This window comes from Bufo gargarizans, chromosome 10, assembly GCF_014858855.1.
Source record: "Bufo gargarizans isolate SCDJY-AF-19 chromosome 10, ASM1485885v1, whole genome shotgun sequence".
Classification (NCBI taxonomy): Eukaryota; Metazoa; Chordata; class Amphibia; order Anura; family Bufonidae; genus Bufo; species Bufo gargarizans.
In genome coordinates, this window is record NC_058089.1 from 64,157,250 (window position 1) to 64,173,021 (window position 15,772).

General features: G+C 43.0%; 1 protein-coding gene and 1 long non-coding RNA gene across 3 annotated transcripts in view; one reads left to right on the forward strand and one right to left on the reverse strand.

Moving 5' to 3' along the window:
• BBS1 (Bardet-Biedl syndrome 1) overlaps positions 1-15,772 on the forward strand; it is a 331,388-nt gene that overhangs the window by 134,328 nt on the left and 181,288 nt on the right. The gene's annotated exons all lie outside the window — the stretch shown is intronic.
• LOC122920498 overlaps positions 1-15,772 on the reverse strand; it is a 215,032-nt gene that overhangs the window by 17,516 nt on the left and 181,744 nt on the right. The window lies entirely within an intron of this gene.

Sequence of the window (15,772 nt, forward strand, 5' to 3'; positions counted from 1 at the left end):
TGAATATAATATGACCAGATTATTGATATGCATTATATTCTAATCATCATATAAAATATTTTATATTCAGGGGGGGGGGGGGGGGGGGAGGGTTGATAATATGTTATTGAATGTTTGATGTAATTGTCCAAATTTATTTAAGTAAAAACACTTCCAAATTGTTGTGAGCCAGCCGCATTTATTGTGATTATTACATTATGGTTCACTATGCTTTTTCGGACATGGTTTGATGTAGTCGTCTCTCTGCAGGAGTGTCGGGAGTGGTTTTTACATGATATGGTTTATGTACTGTAATTTGAGTGGATATCACTGTAAAAATTATTCTGAAACTGTGCATTGTCTGTATATGAAAAACTTCAAATAAAAATATATTTGATTAAGAAGAGATATGTGCTTATAGGACCCCACCAATATATGATCTTTCCCAGGTTTTGGGAGAACAATGATACAGACATAAATGGGTCCCAGAGAAGTACTAAGTATCTTACAATATTCATTGCTAAAGCCATCCGGCCCCGGGTCCTTAGACAACATCATGTTTTTCATAACTTGTAAGACCTCATCAAAGCTCATGGGAGCGTTCAAAATAGTTCTATGGTCCTCTGATAATTCCGGTGTCTGTGCTTTCTGTAAGAGTCTTGAGGCCAAGCGTAGAGAGACTCAAAAAAAGCCTCTCTAAAGTGTGATTTTGAGTTCAAGTACTCCTGACGAGTCTCTGGCGTATTTTTGTGGAAATGTTAAAGTAAGCTGTTTCTGAGCAGCAACAATGGATTCTACTAATATCACAGATGTTCCTGCGACAGGTGGAAGGAGACTGGCAACACGTGGTTTGATCTGACAGGTTTCCCTTCTGGATCAATAGGCGTCTGTATTGTTTATGGTAATGACCACACCCCTTGCCTCAGGTGTTGCTAATGTGGTCATTTAACCTATTTGACCCTGCCATTTTTTACCTTAAGGACCAGACCATTTTTTCCAAATCTGACATGTCACTTTATGTGGTGATAACTTTAAAACACTTTTTACTTATACAAGCCATTTGGAGGTTGTTTTCTCATCACATATTGTACTTTATGACAGTGGTAAATTTGAGTCAAAATATTTACCCAAAATTTCAATTTAGCTGCTTTTAAAACAGATGGTCATACCTCCTAAAGTAGTTTTTACTTTACATTTCCTATATGTCTACTTCATGTTTGGATCATTTTCTAAATGACATTTTCTATTTTTGGGACGTTAGAAGACTTAGAAATAAATCTTGAAATTTTTCAGAAAATTCCCAACCCCATTTTTTTAAGGACCAGTTCAGGTCTGAAGTCACTTTGTGAGGCTTACATAATAGAAACCACCCATAAATGGCCCCTTTTATAAACTACACCCCTCAAGGTATTAAAAACTGATTTTACAAACTTTGTTAACCCTTTAAGTGTTCCACAAGAATTAGAGGAATATGTAGATTAAATTTCTGAATTTCACTTTTTTGGCAGATTTTCTATTTGAATCCATTTTTTCCAGTAACAAAGCAAGGGTTAACAGCCTAACAAAACTCAATATTTATTACCCTGATTCTGTAGTTTACAGAAACACTCAATATGTGTTGGTAAACTGCTGTACGGACACACGGCAGGGCGCAGAAGGAAAGGAATGCCATATGGTTCTTAGAGGGCAGAATTCACTGGAATCATTTTAAGTTGCCATGTCACATTTGAAGACCCCCTGATGCACCCCTAGAGTTGAAACTTCAAAAAAGTGACCCAATTTTGGAAAATACACCCCTCAAGGTATTCAGAACTGAGTTTGCAAACTTTGTTAACCCTTTAGGTGTTCCACAAGAATTAAAGGAAAATGTAGATGAAATTTTAGAATTTCACTTTTTTGGCAGATTTTCCATTTTAATAAAAAAAAAATCCTGTAACAAAGTGTTACAGTCTCTCTTGTGATGGGGGTCAGAAGCTCTAGGAGACTGGCTGCACGTGATGTGATCTGACAGCCTCTCTGGTTTCACTTGCTTCTGTGTTGTTGCTGGGTATGACCACGCCTCTGGTCTCAGGTGTAGCTTAAGTGGTCATTCCAGCTCCTCTATTTAGTCTGACCACACCCATCATAGTATGCGGTTGATATCTTCTTTTGGAGGTTGGAAGTGCTGGTGTTGCTTCTCCTCTGAGTTCCTGCTCATCCACCTACTTTAGGAAGTTAAGTGTTTTTCCTTTTATTTTTTTGTTGTATTTACCCTACCTTTTGGTATTAGGCCTGAGGAGGCCATCCATTGTACTGACACTATCTCCAGGGCCCTGTTAGGGTGAGAGAGGTTCCTGTGTATGAGCATTCCTACCATCAAGGTCTGTTCATACTGATAGTAGTCAGGGCTTGGAATAGGGACTCGCTAGGTGTGACCATTCCCCTATCCCAAGTTTACAGGCCTAATACCTTTCCCCTCCCCTCTCTGTTTTCAATGTGGAGTTAGTTCCCACACCATGCCGTTACACAAAGCCAGGGTTAACAGCCAAACAAAACTCAATATTTGTTACCCTGATTCTGATACTGATACAGAAACACCCCATTTGTGGTCGTAAACTGCTGTGCGGGCATACGGCAAGGCGCAGAAGGAAAGGAACGCCATATGGTTTTTGAAAGACGGATTTCACTGGGATAATTTTAAATTGCCATGTCACATTTGAAGACCCCCTGATGCACCCCTAGAGTAGAAACTCCCAAAAATGACCCCATTTTGGAAACTATGGGATAAGGTGGCAGTTTTGTTGGTACTATTTTAGGGTACATTTGATTTTTGGTTGCTCTTTATTGCACTGTTTGTGAGGCAAGATAACAAAAAATAGCTGTTTTGGCACCGTTTTTATTTTGTTATTTACAATGTTCATCTGACGGGTTAGATCATGGGGTATTTTTATAGAGCAGGTTGTTCAAACGCGACAATACCAAATATGGCTACTTTTTGGTTGGTTGTTTGTTTTACATAATAAAGACTATGGAACTCTCTGCCTGAGGAGGTGGTGATGGTGAGTACAATAAAGGAATTTAAAAGGGGCCTGGATGTATTTCTGGAGTGTAATAATATTATAGGCTATAGCTACTAGAGAGGGGTCGTTGATCCGGGGAGCTATTCTGATTGCCTGAGTCGAAAAGGATTTTTTTTTTCCCCTAAAGTGGGTAAAATGTATCTTCTACCTCAGTTTTTATTTTTTTGCCTTCCTCTGCATCAACTTGCACAGGATGACAGGCCAAACTGGATGGACAAATGTCTTTTTTTCAGCCTTATGTACTGTTACGATGTTTGTTAGGTGAAATAAAAATAGCTTTTTGCCACAGTTTTTGTTGTCACGATGCCTAATTTGTATACTTTTTTAAATTTATTTAAGTTTTACACAATAACAGCATTATTTTTTTTTTAAACAAAAAAAATAATCAGGTTTTAGTGTCTCCATATTCTGAGAGACATATTTTTCTTATTTTTTGGGCGATTGTCTTCGGTAGGATCTCAGTTTTTTGTGGGATGAGATGACGGTTTGATTGGTATGATTTTAGGGTGCTCATGACTTTTTGATCGCTTGGTATTACACTTTGTGATGTAAGGGGACAAAAAAAATTGCTTTTTGACACAGTTTTGATTTTTTTGTAAAAATTGTTCACCTGAGGGGTTAAGTCATGTGGTATTTTTATAGAGCAGGTTGTTATGGATGCGGCGATACCTAATACTTTTTTGTTTGTTTGTTTTTTCTTCATTTCATTTAACACAATAAAAGCATTTTTGAAAGAAAAAATGATGTTTCAGTGTCTCCATAGTCTGAAAGCCATAGTTTTTATATTTTTTGGGAGATTGTCTTAGGTAGGGGCAAATTTTTTGCGGGATGAGGTGACAGATTGGTACTTTTGGGGGGAATACTCCTTTTTGATCGCTTGGTGTTGCACTTTTAGTGATGTATGGTGACAAAGTTTTTTTGCACAGATTTATTATTTTTTTACGGTTTTCGCCTGAGGGGTTAGGTCATGTGATATTTTTATATAGCCGGTCGATACGGATGCGGCGATACCTAATTTGACATATTTTTTTTATTTATTTTACTATTTTGGCAAATGGACTTAAGTAAAACATCGGGCTGCCCTCCCTACCATCAGGTCCCCGTCACAGCAGCTCGGGGACCCGATGGCCTCCCGGCAGGACACCGCTAATGCCACGGTCCGCTGACCGCGGCAGTGCAAGGCTTAATGCGTCGTCATCTGTGTTTTCACCGATGCTGGCGTATGCAGTAGGGACCCGGCTGTCAGTGGCTGCCTGGTCCGTGCTGCTGATCGGGCGGGCGCAGCTCCTGCACCCGCCCAATCACCATGCAGTACATGTAAGTCATGGCCAGATATGACGTACATGTACGTTGTGGATCCTTAAGGGGTTACCTTCCTTATTTATTTTTGCTTCTCCCACAATGCTGTGTGGTTTATAGCTTCAGTTTTAGTTGTGGATATCTGGTATGTGGATCTCGGCAGAGTTCCTGGTGCTTCCATAGCCCCTTTTGAAGTTAAGTCTTTCCTTTCCCTTTTTGTATTTTGTTTGGGTTCTGTGTGTTGCATTTCCCTATTGTTTGTATTAGGTCTGAAGGAGACTCCTGTTCGTCCTTCCTTTTGGAGGAAAAGGTAATCTCGTCCCTAGCATTAGTACCAGGGACCTGTAGGACTAGATAGGACTCTAGGTATTCCTGGGTATGATTATACCTACCTCTGGGGTCTGTTCATACTGGTAGTTAGTCAGGATTTTGGTTAGGGTTTTACTAGGTGTCAATCTTCCTTCCCTAGTTCTCAGGCCTGATTCCCTGCCCCCCCCCCCCCCCCCCCCCCCCTTATGCTCGGTGTTTCCACACCGAAGCATGACATTATAAACCGCATAAACCGTAATTTTTTTGTTTGTGCAGCCATGGATCCCATTTCTGCACTGGCAGGTCAGCTGCAGAGGCTCTCTTTGGAGGTAGCTAACCTCCGCACGACCGTTTCGCAGATGCAGAGACCACAGTCTACTGGTCCTACTGGTGGTGGTGGTGGTTACTAGGCCTGTCTTGAACATAAAGTTGCCCCTTGCTCCTGGACAGATTCTCTGGGGGACGTGATAGGGAGGCGTGCAACCTGTATTTTGGGCTGTGTCCACACTCATCTGGGGATGAGAAACAGCGAGTAAGTGTGGTTATTTCATTGCTTAACCTGTTAAGGACACATTACGTCATGATGTTCCAGTACTTATGGACACATGACGTATCGGTACGTCATGTGTATTTCCGATCACTGGCGGGTGGTGATCAATCAGCAGGCACCCTGGTACAATGTGGATGGGGTCCTGTGACTCTTGAATCACACTGATCGGGTGTCTGGGGTCCCTAGAGCCCCCAGGGATGCTGCAGTTTGCCCCCCTCGCCCACACACACATTTTTTTAGGAGCAAGCATTTTTTTTTTGTTTTGTGTTTTTTTTTGCATACGCAAAAAAAGCGTTCTGCCACTGTTAGCACATCGCACACCCCACTGCTGATCATCTTCGGACGGCTGATCAATGAGTTTGAATCTTTATTTTATTTTTTTCACATTTTTGGGGCTTTTTTTTAATTTAGTTTTTTTAAATGTTAGATTTAGGGATAAGTACGCGAACACCCGTGCCCCCACACACACGCACATTAAATAAAGATTTCCACACAAGTACTCCCCTATGGCCCGCTGGATGTTCTCGGCCGAGGAAGCATATGCCCAGCTTGCCTCCGACTCCGAGAGCCCCAGTGAGGACAAGGATAACCCCACTTTCCTTTTGTCATCTGCTTCCTCCTCCTCATCTAGCGATGATGATGAGCCCCCAAGGCAGTGGAGACGCCGCCAGGCGGAGCAAGGGGACCTCCATGCCAGGGACCCTGTGGCCCACACTAGTACGCGCAGCTCTGCAGCTCGTACTAGTTTTCTGGTCCACCAGAACCCCCTACTGGTGAACTTACATGGTGTACCCCAGAGGATTTTGAGCCTTTGATTCCTGATTTTGTTGGCCAACCAGGAATCCAGATTCCTACAGAGGGCTTCACTTATTATGACTATTTTAGTATTTTTTTTTCAGTGACCACTTTGTGAATCTGATGGTGAAGCAAACGAACTTGTACGCCCAACAGTTCATTGTTCAACACCCAAGCAACTTTTTGGCTAGGGCCGGTTGCTGGCGTCCGGTCAGTGCAGCCGAGATGAGGACATTTTGTGGCCTCGTGCTGCACATGGGCCTAGTCAAAAATAACTGTCAGGCATTACTGGAGTGGGGACGTCCTCTACCAGACCCCACTTTACAGTACGGCCATGACACGCTCCCGTTTTGAGGCCATTCGGAAATGCCTGCAGATAATGCAGCATGTACCCCTCAAGGTGATCCTGCTTATGACCGCCTGTACAAAATCAGGCCAGTCACCGATCACTTTGGGGCCAAATTTTTGGAGGCCTACGTACATGGAAGGGAGGTCGCGGTTGATGAGTCTCTCATTGCTTTCAAGGGGAGACTCATTTTCCGCCAGTTTGTTCCTTTTAAGCGGGCGAGGTATGACGTGAAGCTGTACAAACTTTGTGAGTACCTCGTGTGTACGAGATTCCCGTATTGAACCCCCAGAATGTCCCCCCCCCCTGGGTGTTAGCGGGAAACTTGGATGTTAACCCTTGCTTTGTTACTGGGAAAAAATGGATTAAAATGGAAAATTTGCCCAAAAATTGAAATTCCTAAAATTTATCTCCATTTGCCATTAACTCTTGTGGAACACCTAAAGGGTTAACGACGTTTGTAAAATCAGTTTTGAATACTTTGAGGGGTGTAGTTTCTAGAATGGGGTCATTTTTGGGTGGTTTCTGTAACGGATCTCCTGGCACCCTGACTCTGTACCGCCGTTGATGGATGGCTCCTAGTGCTTCCCGAGGACTCCAAGCACTCCGTTTGACACCGTACCTAACACAGGAACAGCTCTTACAAGAGCTAGGGGTTATAGCTAGGGGAGTATACAGCGTATCCCCACACACACATAAGATAACTCTATGTTGAAGGTAAAACAGGAACTCTTTATTGACCACACACGTATTGACTTTTATACACATTTTCCAACAAGGGTACCACCCCCGTGGACCTGGTTGGGAACTGAGGACATAACATAGCAGCCAATGATTTACAGTTTTACAGTTTAAACACAAAAACTATACTTTCAACAAACACAATGGCATTGCCTGCGACGCAATCAATAACAGAATAGGTATTGTCTGTGATGCAATTAACAACACAATGGACTCTGCCTGTGATATATTTAACAAACACAATGGACTTAATTGCTCACAGGCATAAAATACACATTTTTCCCAACCACAGAAAACACCCCAAAACACCACATATCCCATAAAAGTTACATCCCCTGATAGCCTCGATCTGGTTGAACAACCTATCCAAAAATCACCCAGATTGGTTTAGGGGTTCAGGAATTTCCTGGAAGTCTTAGTTTTGCCCCACCGTGCACATGGTCCCATGCCCCAAATAGTTCCAGTAAAAAGTCCACAGGGCAGAAACAGAGCCTTTAAAATCCAATATGCCCAAATAGTGTCCCAGGGGCCATAGTCACAGGGCAAGAGTCTGGCAAGCAGGCCTCTTCAACTCCCATTGACGAATGTGCTTTCATCACAGTTTCTATTATGTAAGCCTCACAAAGTGACTTCAGACCTGAACTGGTCTTTAACCACTTCAGCCCCGCTAGGTGAAACCCCCTTCATGACCAGAGCACTTTTTACACTTCGGCACTACACTACTTTCACCGTTTATCGCTCGGTCATGCAACTTACCACCCAAATGAATTTTACCTCCTTTTCTTCTCACTAATTGAGCTTTCATTTGGTGGTATTTCATTGCTGCTGGCATTTTTACTTTTTTTGTTATTAATCAAAATGTAACGATTTTTTTGCAAAAAAATGACATTTTTCACTTTCAGCTGTAAAATTTTGCAAAAAAAACGACATCCATATATAAATTTTTCGCCAAATTTATTGTTCTACATGTCTTTGATAAAAAAAAAATGGGCAAAAAAAAAAATGGTTTGGGTAAAAGTTATAGCATTTACAAACTATGGTACAAAAATGTGAATTTCCGCTTTTTGAAACAGCTCTGACTTTCTGAGCACCTGTCATGTTTCCTGAGGTTCTACAATGCCCAAACAGTAGAAAACCCCACAAATGACCCCATTTCGGAAAGTAGACACCCTAAGGTATTCGCGGATGGGCATAGTGAGTTCATAGAACTTTTTATTTTTTGTCACAAGTTAGCGGAAAATGATGATTTTATTTTTTTTATTTTTTCTTACAAAGTCTCATATTCCACTAACTTGCGACAAAAAATAAAAAATTCTAGGAACTCACCATGCCCCTCACAGAATACCTTGGGGTGTCTTCTTTCCAAAATGGGGTCACTTGTGGGGTAGTTATACTGCCCTGGCAATTTAGGGGCCCAAATGTGTGAGAAGAACTTTGCAATCAAAATGTGTAAAAAATGACCGGTGAAATCCAAAAGGTGCACTTTGGAATATGCGCCCCTTTGCCCACCTTGGCAGCAAAAAAGTGTGACACATCTGGTATCGCCGTACTCAGGAGAAGTTGGGGAATGTGTTTTGGAGTGTCATTTTACATATACCCATGCTGGGTGAGAAAAATATCTTGGTCAAATGCCAACTTTGTATAAAAAAAATGGGAAAAGTTGTCTTTTGCCAAGATATTTCTCTCACCCAGCATGGGTATATGTAAAATGACACCCCAAAACACATTCCACAACTTCTCCTGAGTACGGCGATACCACATGTGTGACACTTTTTTGCAGCCTAGATGCGCAAAGGGGCCCAAATTCCTTTTAGGAGGGCATTTTTAGACATTTGGATCCCAGACTTCTTCTCACACTTTCGGGCCCCTAAAAAGCCAGGGCAGTATAAATACCCCACATGTGACCCCACTTTGGAAAGAAGACACCCCAAGGTATTCAATGAGGGGCCTGGCGAGTTCCTAGAAATTTTATTTTTTTGCATAAGTTAGCGGATATTGATTTATTTTTTTTTTTTTTTTCTCACAAAGTCTCACTTTCCGCTAACTTAGGACAAAAATTTCAATCTTTCATGGACTCAATATGCCCCTCACGGAATACCTTGGGGTGTCTTCTTTCCGAAATGGGGTCACATGTGGGGTATTTATACTGCCCTGGCTTTTTAGGGGCCCTAAAGCGTGAGAAGAAGCCTGGAATATAAATGTCTAAAAATGTTTACGCATTTGGATTCCGTGAGGGGTATGGTGCGTCCATGTGAGATTTTATTTTTTGACACAAGTTAGTAGAATATGAGACTTTGTAAGAAAAAACAAAAACAAACAAAAAATTTCCGCTAACTTGTGCCAAAAAAAAATGTCTGAATGGAGCCTTACAGGGGGGTTATCAATGACAGGGGGTGATCAGGGTAATCAGGGTGATCACCCCCCCTGTAAGGCTCCATTCAGACGTCCGCATGATTTTTACGGATACATGGATACATGGATCGGATCCACAGAACGCATGCGGACGTCTGAATGGAGCCTTACAGGGGGGTTATCGATGACAGGGGGTGATCAGGGTAATCAGGGTGATCACCCCCCTGTCACTGATCACCCCCCCTGTAAGGCTCCATTCAGACATCCGCATGATTTTTTACGGATCCATGGATCGGATCCACAGAACGCATGCGGACGTCTGAATGGAGCCTTACAGGGGGGGTTATCAATGACTGGGGGTGATCAGGGTGATCACCCCCTTGTCACTGATCACCCCCCCTGTAAGGCTCCATTCAGACGTCCTCATGATTTTTACGGATCCATGGATACATGGATCGGATCCGTAAAAATCATGCGGATGTCTGAATGGAGCCTTACAGGGGGGTGATCAATGACAGGGGGTGATCAGGGAGTGTATATGGGTGATCACCCGCCTGTCATTGATCACCCCCCTGTAAGGCTCCATTCAGACGTCCGTATGCTTTTTGCGGATCCGATCCATGTATCCGTGGATCCGTAAAAATCATACGGACGTCTGAACGGAGCCTGACAGGGGGGTGATCAATGACAGGGCGGTGATCAATGACAGGGGGGTGATCAGGGAGTTTATATGGGGTGATCATGGGTGATCAGGGGTTTATAAGGGGTTAATAAGTGACGGGGGGGGGGGGGTGTAGTGTAGTGTAGTGTAGTGTGGTGTTTGGTGGGACTGTACTGACCTACCTGAGTCCTCTGGTGGTCGATCCTAACAAAAGGGACCACCAGAGGACCAGGTAGGAGGTATATTAGACGCTGTTATGAAAACAGCGTCTAATATACCTGTTAGGGGTTAGAAAATTCGGATCTCCAGCCTGCCAGCGAGCGATCGCCGCTGGCAGGCTGGAGATCTACTCGCTTACCTTCCGTTCCTGTGAGCGCGCGCGCCTGTGCGCGCGCGTTCACAGGAAATCTCGCGTCTCGCGAGAAGACGCGTATATGCGTCCAGGAGGAGTAAAGCAATTTCTGAAAAATTTCAATATTTGCTTCTAAACTTCTAAACCTTGTAACATCCCAAAAAAATAAAATGGCATTCTCAAAATGATCCAAACATGAAGTAGACATATGGGGAATGTAAAGTAATAACTTTTTTTGGAGGTATCACTATGTATTCTAGAAGTAGAGAAATTGAAACTTGGAAATTTGCTAATTTTTCAAACTTTTTGGTAAATTTTGGTCTTTTTTTTTAATAAATTAAAAAGTTTTTTTTTTTTTTTTTTTTTTCTTTTTACTCCATTTTAACAGTGTCATGAAGTACAATAGGTGATGAAAAAACTATCTCAGAATGGCCTGGATAAATAAGTAAAAGCATTTTAAAGTTATACACACATAAAGTGGCACTGGTCAGATTTGCAAAAAATGGCCTGGTCCTTAAGGTGAAAATGAGCCTGGTCCATAAAGGGTTAAGGGGGATGCGCAGTCATGGGATTTTTCTCTGCCGAACAGTTCAGTCTCTCCTGTCGGTGGATGAATTTTTCGAAGCTTCGGGTCTTATCTATGACGATCCGGATTGGACATCCCTGGCTGAAACCAAGCTGCGTTGCCTTTGTTAGGGAAATAGTTCCACTGAGATTTATTGCGCTGAGTTTAGGAGGTGGGCTACGGATACTGAGTGGAACGATCTGGCTCTCCGTAGCCAGTTTTTTTCAGGGTTTATCAGGGAGCCTGAAGGACGCTTTAGCCTTTCATGAAATTCCTGTGTCTCTGGAGGCTGCTATGTCTCTTGCCATACGCATTGATAGACTCCTGAGAGAAAGATCTCGGGCCTCCCTCTCAGGACGTACTATCACATGATGTATCGTCCTCCTCTGACACTTTGTGTGAAGATGCTCCTAATTTTAGCTCTGGGGATGAACCCATGCAATTAGGGGGAGCTACTCCTGGATCCGCTTTTAAGCATTCTGGTAATAGGAACGTAGTATGTTTTTTCTACAGACAAAAGGGATATTGTGTCAGAGTATGTCCATGCATTTAACGGCAAAAAACAAAAAGAGGGACATTTAATTCCTATCTGACTCTTGGACGGGTGTGAAGAGAGTCAGATAATGTGCATTTGTCTTTGACTGGTAGTACCATATTTCTCCTGACTGCTGAGGAGGCGCTAAAGTAAGAAAAACTGTGGGGATTGAGGTGTTTATCAACAGCGGGGCAGGGGTGAACCTGATTGATGCTCACTTCGTTCGTATGCACGGGTTGTCACCAAGTGCATTAGTGAAAAATATTGCCATTTTTGCTATTGATTCTGCACCTCTAGCTCAGAAGTATTTATCGCAAGTTGTTCATGATATCAGATTAAGGACTCATGCACATGAACGTATATTCTTTCTTTGTCCGTTAAGTTTTTTTGGCAGACTGTATACGGAACCATTCATTTCAATGTATGTCTGTTCCTGTGTCTCAGTGGTATATGCTGTGGGTGGGGTGAAAGCAGTCTAATTGCCAATTAATAATCCACAGCTTAATCACTGCTTTTACTCTTTATATAAGATTTGTCAGTCTTATTTTCTGTTTCATGAGGAAGGATCTGTAATTTATGTTGATCCGAAACATGTTGATGAAATGAGCCTGATGTTTGGTTTTTAAGCACGTTTCCTAATAAAATACGCACTGCGAGGTGAAGCTGGACAATCTACTTTTTTCGCTATTTCTCAGCCTTGGTTCCGTGTCCGTGCTTCTCGGTGGTGTATGGTGATGTGAGCTCCAACTTGGTGTTTTTACATTCATTTCAATGGGTCCGCAAAAAAAAACGGAAGTTACTCTGTGTGCATTCTGTTTCCGTATGTCCGTTCCGCAAACAAATTTAAAATGTCCATTACAGACATGGATAGTACTGTTCTATCAGGGGCCAGCTGCTCCGTTCTGCAAAATACGGAATGCACACGGACGTCATCTGTATTTTCTGCGGATCCGTTTTTTGCGGACCGCAAAATACATACGGTCGTGTGCATGAGGCCTAAGAATGGGTGACTTTCATCAGAAATATACAGTTGCAAGAAAAAGTATGTGAACCCTTTGGAATGATATGGATTTCTTCACAAATTGGTCATAAAATGTGATCTGATCTTCATCTAAGTCACAACAATAGACAATCACAGTCTGCTTAAACTAATAAGACACAAAGAATTAAATGTTACCATGGTTTTTATTGAACACACCATGTAAACATTCACAGTGCAGGTGGAAAAAGTATGTGAACCTCTAGACTAATGACATCTCTAAGAGCTAATTGGAGTGAGGTGTCAGCCAACTGGAGTCCATTAAATGAGATTAGATTGGAGGTTTTGGTTACAGCTGCCCTGCCCTATAAAAAACACACACCAGTTCTGGGTTTTCTTTTCACAAGAAACATTGCCTGATGTGAATGATGCCTCGCACAAAAGAGCTCTCAGAAGACCTACGATTAAGAATTGTTGACTTGCATAAAGCTGGAAAGGATTATAAAAGTATCTCCAAAAGCCTTGCTGTTCATCAGTCCACGGTAAGACAAATTGTCTATAAATGGAGAAAGTTCAGCGCTGCTGCTACTCTCCCTAGGAGTGGCCGTCCTGTAAAGATGACTGCAAGAGCACAGCGCAGACTGCTCAATGAGGTGAAGAAGAATCCTAGAGTGTCAGCTAAAGACTTACAAAAGTCTCTGGCATATGCCAACATCCCTGTTAGCGAATCTACGATACGTAAACACTAAACAAGAATGGATTTAATGGGAAGATGCCACAGAGGAAGCCACTGCTGTCCCAAAAAAACCATTGCTGCACGTTTACAGTTTGCACAAGAGCACCTGAATGTTCCACAGCAGTACAGTGATACCTCGGTTCACGAACTTAATTCGTGAACTGACTCTGGTCGCGAACCGAATTGGTCGCGAACCGAGGCACATTTTCCCATAGGGTTCAATGTAAATCCGGTTAATCCGTGCGGACCTTTTTTTGGGGTTTTTTGAAGCACAAAAATATGAAACAAATTACAATACACATTAGTACAGTATAGTAATGTATAAAGAGAGGACACTAACCTTGCTTGAGATGACTTCTGGCATGGAGGAAGGCAGGTAGGAGGCAGTTATTGTTTGGAGGGAGAGTCCCCCTCCATAAGGACATCAGGGGGATCTCCTTCAGGGGTTTCCTCTCTCCTTTGTCTCCTAGCTGCAGGCTCAGTTTGTCTGAAAAATCTGTCCAATGTCACTTGTCTCTTCCTGCGCTGCATAACCCTCCGAAAATGAGAGACCACATTATCATTCATGAGATTTAGCACTCTGTTCACGACAGTTATGTTGGGGTGGTGCTTTTCAAAAAAATCATGGCACTCATTCCATTTTTGCATAATGGATTTTATGGCATCACTGCTAACCTCCTCCCTTTCTTCTTCTTCCTCAGTGGAATGCTCCTCAAGAAGTGCCCTCTGCTGCTCACCGTGGAGTTCAGAAAGTTCTTCCGTGGTCAGCTCCTCCCTATGTTCCTCAACAAGCTCTTCCACATCAGCACCATCAACGTCCAGACCCATACTCTTGCCCATGGACACAATTACCTGCACTACCTCTGCATCAGACCCGTCAAAGTCATGTTCACGTTCAGCGACACATTCTGGCCACAGTTTCCTCCAGGCTGAATTTAGGGTTCGGGGAGTGACCTCTTCCCAGGCTTTGTCAATGAGGTTAATGCAGTGGACAACATTGAAATGTTTCTTCCAGAATTCTTTCAAAGTCAAGGACGTCTCTTCAGTGACATTAAAACACCTAGTGAAGAGCGCCTTTGTGTACAGCTTCTTGAAGTTGCAGATGACTTGCTGGTCCATGGGCTGCAGAAGTGGTGTTGTGTTGGGGGGAGGAACTTTACCTTGATGAAGTCATACTCTGCATCCATATCATCCACCAAGGCTGGAGGGTGTGCCGGGGCATTGTCCATCAGAAGAAGGCACCTTTCAGGCAGCTGGTTATCAGAAAGATATTTTCTGACGGTGGGTGCAAACACCTCGTGCAGCCATTCCATAAACAATTGCCTTGTGACCCAAGCTTTGGCATTGGCTCTCCACATGACGGGCAGTCTGGCCTTGTTCACATTTTGTTCCCTAAATGCACGAGGGGTCTGAGAATGGTACACCAGTAGTGGTTTAATTTTTAGATCGGCACTTGCGTTGGCACACAGCAAAAGGGTCAATCTGTCCTTCATGGGCTTGTGCCCTGGTAGTGCCTTTTCCTCCTGCGTGATATAGGTTCTGTTCGGCATTTTTTTCCAGAAGAGCCCTGTTTCATCACAGTTGAACACTTGTTGAGGGACGTATCCTTCTGTCTTCATGAATTCCGCAAAGTCTAACTTGTAGGCTTCTGCTGCGGCCTTGTCAGAACTGGAAGCCTCACCATGTCTAATCACACTGTGGATGCCTCTTCTCCTGCGGAATTTTTCAAACCACCCCCTACTGGCTTTAAATTCGTCACTTGCTGCACTTGTAGAGGGGCTTCTTTGCAGTAAATCACTGTGCAATTTCCTGGCTTTCTCACAGATCATAGCTTCACTAACGCTATCACCTGCCAGCTGTTTCTCATTCAACCACACCAACAAAAGTTTTTCCACCTCTTCCAGAACTTGCGTCCTCTGCTTGGTTAACATTGTCACTCCTTTTGCAACATCAGCTCCTTTGATGGCGGCTTTGTTTTTCAGAATAGTCGAGATTGTTGACTTTGCCATCTTGTACTCCGAGGCCAGATCAGTCACACGAATACCACGGTCATGCTTTTCTATAATTTCCTTCTTCAGCTCAATGGTTATTTTCTTCACAACCTTGCTGCCACCTTTACTACTGCTCTGCACTTTCTTTTTGCCACCATGCTTGCGCTGCACATTCTTGTCACCTGCATTTCCACTTTGCACATTGTCACCTGCATTTCCACTTTGCACATTGTCACCTGCATTTCCACTTTGCACATTGTCACCTGCATTTCTGTTCTTGTCACCTTCATTGCTGCTCCGCACTTTCTTTTTTCCACTATGCTTCTTGGGAGCCATATTGGGTGTCCAGGGAACTGTACAGTACTGTATGTGCTAAAAAGCACACCAAAAAGCACTTAAAATGTTTGCAGAGTACTCACAGTACTTCTTTCTGTGTCTCTTCTTCTCTCCACGGTCTTCCTACAGGAAGTCACGACCATGTGACATGCATTAAAATGGCCGCGGCTCCTGTTCGTGAACCGAG